At 35.2% G+C, this 13,043-nt stretch overlaps 1 protein-coding gene across 2 annotated transcripts in view; it reads left to right on the forward strand.

Moving 5' to 3' along the window:
• The window catches only part of tbx20 (T-box transcription factor 20), an 87,156-nt gene that overhangs the window by 18,103 nt on the left and 56,010 nt on the right, over positions 1 to 13,043 (forward strand). The gene's annotated exons all lie outside the window — the stretch shown is intronic.

Genomic DNA, 13,043 nt, shown 5'->3' on the forward strand with positions numbered 1-13,043 from the left:
GATACCACTTTCAAACAAATTCTGCTAATGAACAGTGTGAATCTGACAGGAAAATGATAAAGATTGTCAGTGTAAATCCGACTTCAATATGATAGAGATTATCCGTGTAAATCGGACTGGAAGATGAGAAAGATTGTCTGTGTAAGTCTGACTTCAATAAGCGAGTGATTGCCGGGGTAAATCTGACTGGGATATGACAAAGATTGTCTGTGTCAATTGTACTTCAATATGATAGATATTGTCGGTGCAAATCTGGCTTCAATATGAGAGAGATTGTCTGTGTAAATCCGACTTCAATAAGATAGAGATTGTGTAAAGCTGATTGGAAGACAATTGTGATTGTCTGCGTAAATCTGACATCAATATGACAGAGAGAGATTGTCTATGTAAATCTGGCTGGAAGAGGAGACAGATTGTGTAAATAAGAGTGTAATATGAGAAAAAATGTGTAAATCTGACTTCAATAAGATACAGATTGTCTGTGTGAATCTGACTTCAATATGACAGAGAATGTGTGTGTAAATATGACTTGAATATGAGAGAGATTGTGTAAATCTGAGGAATGTGAAAGAGATTGTCTGTGTAAATCTGATATCAATATGATAGATATTATCTGTGTAAAACTGACAGGAAGATGATAGAGATTGTCAGAGTACAGCTGACTAGTATAATATGGAGATTGTATAAATATGACTAAAATATGAGAAAGATTGTCTGTGTAAATCTGACTTCAATGAGATAGAGATTGTCTGTGTAAATCTGACTGGACGAGGAGAACGATTGCCAGTGTAAATCGGACTGGAATGGGAGAGAGACTGTGTAAATATGACTAAAATATGAGAAAGATTGTCTATGTATATTTGACTTCAATATGATAGAGATTGTCTGTGTAAATCTGACTTCAACAAGATAAGAGAGATTGTGTAAATCTGACTTCAATATGATAGACATTGCCTATGTAAATCTGGCTGGAAGATGGGAAAGATTGTCTGTGTAAATCTGATGTCAATAAGATAGAGATTGTCTGTGTGAATCTGACTTCAAAATGACAGAGATTGTCTGTGAAAATCTGACTTCAATATGATAGAGATTGTCTGTGTGAATCTGACTGGAATATGAGAAAGATTGTCTGTGTGACTCTGACTTCAATATGCCAGATATTATCTGTGTAAATCTGACTTCAATATGATAGCGATGGTCTGTGTAAATCTGACTGGAAGATGAAAGATTGTCTGTGTAAATCTGACTGGAATATGATAGCGATTATCTGTATACATCTGACAGGAATAATATGGAGATTGTGTAAATATGACTAAAATATGAGAAAGATTGTCTATATATTTTTGACTTCAATATGATAGAGATTGTCTCTGTAAATCTGACTGGAATATGATAGCGATTGCCAGAGTAAGTGTGACTTCAATATGATAGAGATTGTCTGTGTATATCTGACTGGCAAATGAGAGAGATTGTGTAAATATGACTGAAATATGAGAAAGATTGTCTGTGTTTATTTGACTTCAATATGATAGAGATTGTCTGTGTAAACCTTTTATTTATTTTTAAATTAAATTTTGAGTACCCAATTCATTTTTTCCAATTAAGGGGCAATTTAGCGTGGCCAATCCACCTATCCTGCACATCTTTTGGGTTGTGGGGGCGAAAGCCACGCTAACATGGGGAGGATGTGCAAACTCCACACAGACAGTGACCCAGGGCCGGGATCGAACCTGGGACCTCGGCGCGGTGAGGCAGCTGCACTAACCACTGCACCACCGTGCTGCCCTAGCCTGTGTAAACCTGCCTGGAAGATGAGAAAGGTTGTCTGTAAATCTGACTGGAAGATGAGAAAGGTTGTCTGTGTAAATCTGACTTCAATTTAATAGAGATTGTGCAAATCTGGGGCGAGATTCTCCAACCCCCCGCCGGGTTCGGAGAATCGCCGGGGGCTGGCGTGAATCCTGTCCCCGCCGGTTGCCGAATTCTCTGGCACCGGAGATTCGGAGGGGGCGGGAATCGCGCCGCGCCTGTTGGCGGCCCCCCCCCCCCCCCCCCCCCGCGATTCTCCGGCCCGGATGGGCCGAAGTCCCGCTGCTAGGATGCCTGTCCTGCCGGCGTGGATTAAACCACCTCTCTTACCGGCGGGACAAGGCGGTGCGGGCGGGCTCTGGGGTCCTGGGGGGGCGCGGGGTGATCTGGCCCCGGGGGGTGCCACCACGGTGGCCTGGCCCGTGATCGGGGCCCACCGATCTGCGGGCGGGTCTGTGCCGTGGGGGCACACTTTTCCTTCCGCCTTCGCCACGGTCTCCACCATGACGGAGGCGCAAGAGACTCCCTCCACTGCGCATGCGCGGGGATGCCGTGAGCGGCCGCTGACGCTCCCACGCATGCGCCGCCCGGCATTGTCATTTCCGCGCCAGCTGGCGGGGCACCAAAGGCCTTTCCCGCCAGCTGGCGGGGCGGAAATCAGTCCGGTGCGGGCCTAGCCCCTCAAGGTTAGGGCTGGGCCCCCCAAGATGTGGAGGATTCTGCACCTTTGGGGCGGCGCGATGTCCGACTGATTTGCGCCGTTTTTGGTGCCGGTCGGCGGACATCGCGCCGATACCGCAGAATTCCGCCCATGAGCTCAATATGATTAGAGATTATCTGTGTAAATCAGACTGGAATATGAGAGAGATTGTGTAAATCCGACAAGAAGATGAGAATGATTGTCTGTGTAAATCTGACTTCAATATGATGGAGATTGTCTGTGTAAATCTGACTTCAATATGATGGAGATTGTCTGTGTAAATCTGACTTCAATATGATGGAGATTGTCTGTGTAAATCTGACTTCAATATGATGGAGATTGTCTGTGTAAATCTGACTTCAATATGCAAGAGATTGTCTGTGTATATCTGACTGGATGATGAGAAAGATTGTCTATGAAAATCTTACTTCAATAAGTTAGAACTTGCCTGTTTAAATCTGACTGGAGGATGAGTAAACTGCTTAAATTGTACTTCAATATGATAGAGATTGTCTGTGTAAATCTGACTGCAATGAAATAGAGATTCTCTAAAGCTGACTTCAATATAATAGACATTGTCTGTGTAAATCTCACTGGAAGATGAGAAAGATTGCGTAAATCTGACTTGAATAAGAGAAAGATTGTCAGTGTAAATATGACTGGAAAGTGAGAGAGATTGTGTAAATATGACGAAAATATGAGAAAAATTGTCTATGTATATTTGACTTCAATAAGATAGAGATTGTCTGTGTAAATCTGACTGGAATAGATTTTCTGTGTAAACCTGACTTTCATAAGATAAGAGCGATTGTGTAAATCTGACTGGAAGTTGAGAAAGACTGTCCTTTGTATTTGACTTTAATATGATAGAGATTGTCTGTGTGAATTGTACTTCAATAAGATAGTGATTGTCTGTGTAAATCTGACAGGAACATGATAGAGATTGTATAAATCTGACTTCAATAAGACAGAGATTTTCCATGTAAATCAGACTAAAATATGATAGAGTTTGTCGGTGTAAATCTGACTGGAAGATGAGAAAGATTGTCTGTGTAAATCAAACTAAAATATGATAGAGATAGTCTGTGTAAATCTGATTTCAATGTGATAGAGATTGTCTGTGTAAATTGTACTTCAATATGATGGAGATTGTCTGTGTAAATTGTACTTCAATATGATGGAGATTGTCTGTGTAAATCTGACTTCAATATGATAGAGATTGTGTAAATCTGACTGGAAGTTGAGAAACATTGTCTGTATAAATCTGACTGGAATATGAGAGAGATTGTCTGTGTGAATCTGACTTCAATATGATAGAGATTGTATAAATCTGACTGGAATATGAGAGAGATTGTCTGTGTTAATCTGACTTCAATACGATAGAGATTGTCTGTGTAAATTGTACTTCAATATGATAGCGATTGTCTGTGTAAATTTGACTTCAATATGATAGCGATTGACTGTGTAATTCTGACTTCAATATGATAGAGATTGTCTGTGTAAACCTGACTTCAATAAAAAAGTGTATGTCTGTGCAAATCTGTCTGGAATATGATAGAGATATTCTGTGTATATCTGACTGGAAGATGAGAAAGATAGTCTGTGTAAATCTGACTTCATTAGTTCGAGATTGTCTGTGTAAATATGACTTCAATGAGATTGAGATTTTCTGTGTAAATCTCACTGGAAGATGAGAAAGATTTTCTGTGTAAATCTGACTTCAATAGGATAGCGATTGTCTATGTAAATCTGATTTCAATATGATAGAGATTGTCTGTGTAAATCTGACTTCAATATGATAGAGATTGTCTGTGTAAATTGTACGTCAATATGATGGAGATTGTCTGTGTAAATTGTACTTCAATATGATGGAGATTGTCTGTGTAAATTGTACTTCAATATGATGGAGATTGTCTGTGTAAATCTGACTTCAATATAATAGAAATTGTCTGTGTAAATCTGACTGGAAGATGAGAAAAGTTGTCTGTGTAAATCTGACTTCAATATAATAGAAATTGTCGGCGTAAATCTGACTGGAAGATGAGAAAGATTGTCTGTGTAAATCTGACTTCAATAGGATAGCGATTGTCTGTGTAAATCTGATTTCAATATGATAGAGATTGTCTATGTTAATCTGACTTCAATATGATAGAGATTGTCTGTGTAAATTGTACTTCAATATGATGGAGATTGTCTGTGTAAATCTGACTTCAATATGATGGAGATTTTCTGTGTAAATCTGACTTCAATATGATGGAGATTTTCTGTGTAAATCTGACTTCAATATGATAGAGATTGTCTGTGTAAATTGTACTTCAATATGATGGAGATTGTCTGTGTAAATCTGACTTCAATATAATAGAAATTGTCTGTGTAAATCTGACTGGAAGATGAGAAAGATTGTCTGTGTAAATCTGGCTGGAAGATGAGAGAGATTGTCTGTGTAAATCTGGCTGGAAGATGAGAAAGATTTTCTGTGTAAATCTGACTTCAATAGGATAGCGATTGTCTGTGTAAATCTGACTGGAAGATGAGAAAGATTTTCTGTGTAAATCTGACTTCAATAGGATAGCGATTGTCTATGTAAATCTGATTTCAATATGATAGAGATTGTCTGTGTAAATCTGATTTCAATATGATAGAGATTGTCTGTGTAAATTTGACTTCAATAAGACAGTGATTTTCTGTGTAAATCAGACTAAAATGTTATAGAGTTTGTCGGTGTAAATTTGACTGGAAGATGAGAAAGATTGTGGAAATCAAACTAAAATATGATAGAGATTGTCTGTGTAAATCAGAATGAAATATGATAGAAATTGTTTGTGTAAATCTGACTGGAATATGAGAGAGATTGTTTGTGTAAATCTGACTGGAAGATGAGAAAAGTTGTCTGTGTAAATCTGACAGGATGATGAGAAAGATTGTCTACGTTAATCTGACTTCAATATGATAGAGATTGTCTGTGTTAATCTGACTTCAATATGATAGAGATTGTCTACGTTAATCTGACTTCAATATGATAGCGATTGACTGTGTAATTCTGACTTCAATATGATAGAGATTGTCTGTGTAAATCGGACTTCAATAAAAAAGTGTATGTCTGTGCAAATCTGTCTGGAATATGATAGAGATATTCTGTGTATATCTGACTGGAAGATGAGAAAGATTGTCTGTGTAAATCTGATTTCATTAGATAGAGATTCTCTGTGTAAATATGACTTCAATGAGATAGACATTCTCTGTGTAAATCTCACTGGAAGATGAGAATGATTGTGTAAATCAGACTTGGATATGAGAAAGATTGTCAGTTTAAATCTGACTGGAAGATGAGCGAGATTGTGTAAATATGACGAAAATATGAGAAAGATTGTCTATGTATATTTGACTTCAATATGATAGAGATTGGCTGTGTAAATCTGACTTCAATAAAACAGAGATTTTCCATTGAAATCAGACTAAAATATGATAGAGTTTGTTGGTGTAAATCTGACTGGAAGATGAGAAAGATTGTCTGTGTAAATCAAACTAAAATATGATAGAGATTGTCTGTGTAAATTGTATGTCAAAAACATAGAGAATGTCTGTGAAAATCTGACTGGAATATGTTAGAGATTGTCTGTGTAAACCTAACTTCAATAAGATAAGAGTGATTGTGTATATCTGACTGGAAGTTGAGAAAGATTGTCTGTGTAAATCTGACTACAATAAGACAGAGACTTTCCGTGTAAATCAGACTATAGTATGATAGAGTTTGTCTATGTAAATCTGACAGGAAGATGAGAAAGATTGCCTGTGTAAATCAAACAAAAATATGATAGAGATTGTCTGTGTAAATCTGACTGGAAGATGAGAAAGATTGTCTATGTATATTTGACTTCAATATGATAGAGATTGTCTGTGTAAATTTGACTTCAATAAGACAGTGATTTTCTGTGTAAATCAGACTAAAATGTTATAGAGTTTGTCGGTGTAAATTTGACTGGAAGATGAGAAAGATTGTGGAAATCAAACTAATATATGATAGAAATTGTTTGTGTAAATCTGACTGGAAGATGAGAAAAGTTGTCTGTGTAAATCTGACCGGAAGATGAGAAAGATTGTCTGTGTAAATCTGACTTCAGTATGATAGCGATTGTCTATGTTAATCTGACTTCAGTATGATAGCGATTGTCTATGTTAATCTGACTTCAATATGATAGAGATTGTCTGTGTAAATTGTACTTCAATATGATGGAGATTGTCTGTGTAAATCTGACTTCAATATGATAGAGATTGTCTTTGTAAATTGTACGTCAATATGATGGAGATTGTCTGTGTAAATCTGACTTCAATATAATAGAAATTGTCTGTGTAAATCTGACTGGAAGTTGAGAAACGTTGTCTGTGTAAATCTGACTGGAAGATGAGAAAAGTTGTCTGTGTAAATCTGACTTCAATATGATAGAGATTGTCTGTGTAAATCTGACTTCGATAGGATAGCGATTGTCTGTGTAAATCTGACTGGAAGATGAGAAAGATTTTCTGTGTAAATCTGACTTCAATAGGATAGCGATTGTCTATGTAAATCTGACTTCAATATGATAGAGATTGTCTGTGTAAATTTGACTTCAATAAGACAGTGATTTTCTGTGTAAATCAGACTAAAATGTTATAGAGTTTGTCGGTGTAAATTTGACTGGAAGATGAGAAAGATTGTGGAAATCAAACTAAAATATGATAGAGATTGTCTGTGTAAATCAGAATGAAATATGATAGAAATTGTTTGTATAAATCTGACTGGAATATGAGAGAGATTGTTTGTATAAATCTGACTGGAAGATGAGAAAAGTTGTCTGTGTAAATCAAACTAAAATATGATAGAGATTGTCTATGTTAATCTGACTTCAGTATGATAGCGATTGTCTATGTTAATCTGACTTCAATATGATAGAGATTGTCTACGTTAATCTGACTTCAATATGATAGCGATTGACTGTGTAAACCTGACTTCAATAAAAAAGTGTATGTCTGTGCAAATCTGTCTGGAATATGATAGAGATATTCTGTGTATATCTGACTGGAAGATGAGAAAGATTGTCTGTGTAAATCTGATTTCATTAGATAGAGATTCTCTGTGTAAATATGACTTCAATGAGATAGACATTCTCTGTGTAAATCTCACTGGAAGATGAGAATGATTGTGTAAATCAGACTTGGATATGAGAAAGAATGTCAGTTTAAATCTGCCTGGAAGATGAGCGAGATTGTGTAAATATGACGAAAATATGAGAAAGATTGTCTATGTATATTTGACTTCAATATGATAGAGATTGGCTGTGTAAATCTGACTTCAATAAAACAGAGATTTTCCATTGAAATCAGACTAAAATATGACAGAGTTTGTCGGTGTAAATCTGACTGGAAGATGAGAAAGATTGTCTGTGTAAATCAAACTAAAATATGATAGAGATTGTCTGTGTAAATTGTATGTCAAAAACATAGAGAATGTCTGTGAAAATCTGACTGGAATATGTTAGAGATTGTCTGTGTAAACCTAACTTCAATAAGATAAGAGTGATTGTGTAAATCTGACTGGAAGTTGAGAAAGATTGTCTGTGTAAATCTGACAGGAAGATGAGAAAGATTGCCTGTGTAAATCAAACAAAAATATGATAGAAATTGTCTGTGTAAATCTGACTGGAATATGATAGAGATTGTCTATGTATATTTGATATCAATATAATAGAGATTGTCTGTGCAAATCTGACTGGAATATGAGAAAGATTGTCAGTGTAAATCTGCGTGGAAGATGAGAGAGATTATGTAAATATGACTAAAATATGAGAAAGATTTTCGATGTATATTTGACTTCAATATGATAGAGATGGTCAGTGTAAATCTGACTGGAAGATGAGAAAGATTGTGTAAATCTGACTTCATTAGTTCGAGATTGTCTGTGTAAATATGACTTCAATGAGATTGAGATTTTCTGTGTAAATCTCACTGGAAGATGAGAAAGATTGTGTAAATCTGACTTGAATAAGAGAAAGATTGTCCGTGTAAATATGACTGGAAGATGCGAGAGAATGTGTAAATATGACGAAATATTTGACTTCAATATGATAGAGATTGTCTGTGTAAATCTGACTTCAAAATGATAGAGATTGTCTGTGTAAATCTGACTTCATGAAGATAAAATCTGACTGGAAGTTGAGAAAGATTGTCCTTGTATATTTGACTTCAATATGATAGAGTTTGTCGGTGTAAATCTGACTGGAAGATGAGAAAGATTGTCTGTGTAAATCAAACTAAAATATGATAGAGATAGTCTGTGTAAATCTGATTTCAATATGATAGAGATTGTCTGTGTAAATTGTACTTCTATATGATGGAAACTGTCTGTGAAAATCTGACTTCAATATGATAGAGATTGTCTGTGTAAATTGTACTTCAATATGATGGAGATTTTCTGTGTAAATCTGACTTCAGTAGGATAGCGATTGTCTATGTAAATCTGATTTCAATATGATAGAGATTGTCTATGTTAATCTGACTTCAATATGATGGAGATTGTCTGTGTAAATCTGACTTCAATATAATAGAAATTGTCTGTGTAAATTGTACGTCAATATGATGGAAATTGTCTGTGTAAATCTGACTTCAATATGATAGAAATTGTCTGTGTAAATCTGACTGGAAGATGAGAAAGATTGTCTATGTACATTTGACTTCAATAGGATAGCGATTGTCTGTGTAAATCTGACTGGAAGATGAGAAAGATTTTCTGTGTAAATCTGATTTCAATATGATAGAGATTGTCTGTGTAAATCTGACTTCAATATGATAGAGATTGTCTGTGTAAATTTGACTTCAATAAGACAGTGATTTTCTGTGTAAATCAGACTAAAATGTTATAGAGTTTGCCGGTGTAAATTTGACTGGAAGATGAGAAAGATTGTGGAAATCAAACTAAAATATGATAGAGATTGTATGTGTAAATCAGAATGAAATATGATAGAAATTGTTTGTGTAAATCTGACTGGAAGATGTGAAAAGTTGTCTGTGTAAATCTGACCGGAAGATGAGAAAGATTGTCTGTGTAAATCTGACTTCAGTATGATAGAGATTGTCTATGTTAATCTGACTTCAGTATGATAGCGATTGTCTATGTTAATCTGACTTCAATATGATAGAGATTGTCTATGTTAATCTGACTTCAATATGATAGAGATTGTCTGTGTAAATCTGACTTCAATATGATAGAGATTGTCTGTGTAAATCTGACTTCAGTATGATAGAGATTGTCTATGTTAATCTGACTTCAATATGATAGAGATTGTCTATGTTAATCTGACTTCAATATGATAGAGATTGTCTATGTTAATCTGACTTCAATATGATAGAGATTGTCTGTGTAAATTGTACTTCAATATGATGGAGATTGTCTGTGTAAATCTGACTTCAATATGATAGAGATTGTCTTTGTAAATTGTACGTCAATATGATGGAGATTGTCTGTGTAAATCTGACTTCAATATGATGGAGATTGTCTGTGTAAATCTGACTTCAATATAATAGAAATTGTCTGTGTAAATCTGACTGGAAGTTGAGAAACGTTGTCTGTGTAAATCTGACTGGAAGATGAGAAAAGTTGTCTGTGTAAATCTGACTTCAATATGATAGAGATTGTCTGTGTAAATCTGACTTCGATAGGATAGCGATTGTCTATGTTAATCTGACTTCAATATGATAGAGATTGTCTGTGTAAATTTGACTTCAATAAGACAGTGATTTTCTGTGTAAATCAGACTAAAATGTTATAGAGTTTGTCGGTGTAAATTTGACTGGAAGATGAGAAAGATTGTGGAAATCAAACTAAAATATGATAGAGATTGTCTGTGTAAATCAGAATGAAATATGATAGAAATTGTTTGTATAAATCTGACTGGAATATGAGAGAGATTGTTTGTGTAAATCTGACTGGAAGATGAGAAAAGTTGTCTGTGTAAATCAAACTAAAATATGATAGAGATTGTCTATGTTAATCTGACTTCAGTATGATAGCGATTGTCTATGTTAATCTGACTTCAATATGATAGAGATTGTCTATGTTAATCTGACTTCAATATGATAGCGATTGACTGTGTAAACCTGACTTCAATAAAAAAGTGTATGTCTGTGCAAATCTGTCTGGAATATGATAGAGATATTCTGTGTATATCTGACTGGAAGATGAGAAAGATTGCCTGTGTAAATCAAACAAAAATATGATAGAAATTGTCTGTGTAAATCTGACTGGAATATGTGAAAGATTGTCTGTGTAAATCTGACTGGAATATGAAAGATTGTCTGTGTAAATCTGACTGGAATTATGATAGAGTTTGTCTGTGTAAATCTGACTGGAATATGTGAAAGATTGTCTGTGTAAATCTGACTGGAATATGAAAGATTGTCTGTGTAAATCTGACTACAATAAGACAGAGATTTTCCGTGTAAATCAGACTATAGTATGATAGAGTTTGTCTGTGTAAATCTGACTGGAATATGTGATAGATTGTGTAAATCTGACTGGAATATGACAGAGATTGTCTGTGTAAATCTGACTGGAATATGAGAGATTGTGTAAATCTGACTGGAATATGAGAGAGATTGTCTGTGTAAATCTGACTGGAATATGATAGAGATTGTCTGTGTAAGTCTGACTGGAATATGAGAGAGATTGTCTGTGTAAATCTGACTGGAATATGATAGCGATTGTCTGTGTAAGTCTGACTGGAATATGAGAGAGATTGTCTGTGTAAATCTGACTGGAATATGACAGAGATTGTTTGTGTAAATCTGATTGGAAGATGAGATAGATTGTCTCTGTATATTTGACTTCAATAAAGCAGATATTGTCTGTGTAAATCTGACTGCAAGATTAGAAAGATTGTTCGTGTAAATCTGACTGGAAGATGAGAAAGATTGTCTGTGTTTATTTGACTTCAATATGATAGAGATTGCCTGTGCACATCTGACTGGAATATGAGAAAGATTGTCAGAGTAAATCTGCCTGAAGGTGAGAGAGCTTATGTAAATATGACGAAAATATGAGAAAGATTTTCGATGTATATTTGACTTCAATATGATAGAGATGGTCAGTGTAAATCTGACTGGAATATGAGAAAGATTGTCTGTGTAAATGTGACTGGAATATGATAGAGAATGTCTGTGTAAATCTGACTCAAAATGAGAAAGGTTGTTTGTGTAAATTCGACTGGAGGATGAGAAAGATTGTCTATGTACATTTGACTTCAATATGATAGAGATTGTCTGTGTAAATCTGACTTCAATAAGATAGTGATTATGTAAATCTGACTGGAAGATGAGAAAGATTGCCTGTGTAAATCTGACTTCAATATAATAGAGTTTGTCTATGAAATGAAATGAAATGAATGAAATGAAATGAAAATCGCTTATTGTCACAAGTAGGCTTCAAATGAAGTTACTGTGAAAAGCCCCTAGTCGCCACATTCCGACACCTGTTCGGGGAGGCTGTGTAAATCATACTGGAATATGAAAGTGATTGTCTGTGTAAATCTGACTGAAATATGTGAAAGATTGTTTGTATAAATCTGACTGGAAGATGAGAAAGATTGTCTCTGTATATTTGACTGGTATATAATAGAGTATCTGTGTAAATCTGGCTGCAAAATGAGATAGGTTGCCTGTGTAAATTTGACTTCAATATGATAGAGATTGTGTAAATCTGACTGGAACATGATAGAGTTTGTCTGTGTAAATCTGACTGGAAGATGAGAAAGATTGCCTGTGTAAATCTGACTTCAATAAGATAGTGATTCTGTAAATCAGACTGGAATATCATAGAATTTGTTGGTGTAAATCTGACTGGAAGATGAGAAAGTTTGCCTGTGTAAATCAAACTAAAATATGATAGAGATTGTCTGTGTAAATCTGACAGGAACATGATAGAGATTGTCTGTGTAAATCTGACTTCACTAAGACAGAGATTTTCCATGTAAATCAGACTAAAATATGATAGAGTTTGTTGGTGTAAATCTGACTGGAAGATGAGAAAGATTGTCTGTGTAAATCAAACTAAACTATGATAGAGATTGTCTGTGTAAATCAAACTAAACTATGATAGAGATTGTCTGTGTAAATTGTATGTCAAAAACATAGAGAATGTCTGTGAAAATCTGACTGGAATATGTTAGAGATTGTCTGTGTAAACCTAACTTCAATAAGATAAGAGTGATTGTGTATATCTGACTGGAAGTTGAGAAAGATTGTCTGTGTAAATCTGACTACAATAAGACAGAGACTTTCCGTGTAAATCAGACTATAGTATGATAGAGTTTGACTGTGTAAATCTGACTGGAATATGATAGAGTTTGTCTGTGTAAATCACACTGGAAGATGAGAAAGATTGTTCGTGTAAATCACACTTGAAGACGAGAAAGGGTGTCTGCAAAAATCTCACTGGAATATCAGAAAGATTGTGTAAATCTGACGAAAATATGAGAAAGATTGTCTATGTATATTTGACTTCAAT

The sequence above is a fragment of the Scyliorhinus torazame genome, chromosome 11, assembly GCF_047496885.1.
Source record: "Scyliorhinus torazame isolate Kashiwa2021f chromosome 11, sScyTor2.1, whole genome shotgun sequence".
NCBI lineage: Eukaryota > Metazoa > Chordata > Chondrichthyes > Carcharhiniformes > Scyliorhinidae > Scyliorhinus > Scyliorhinus torazame.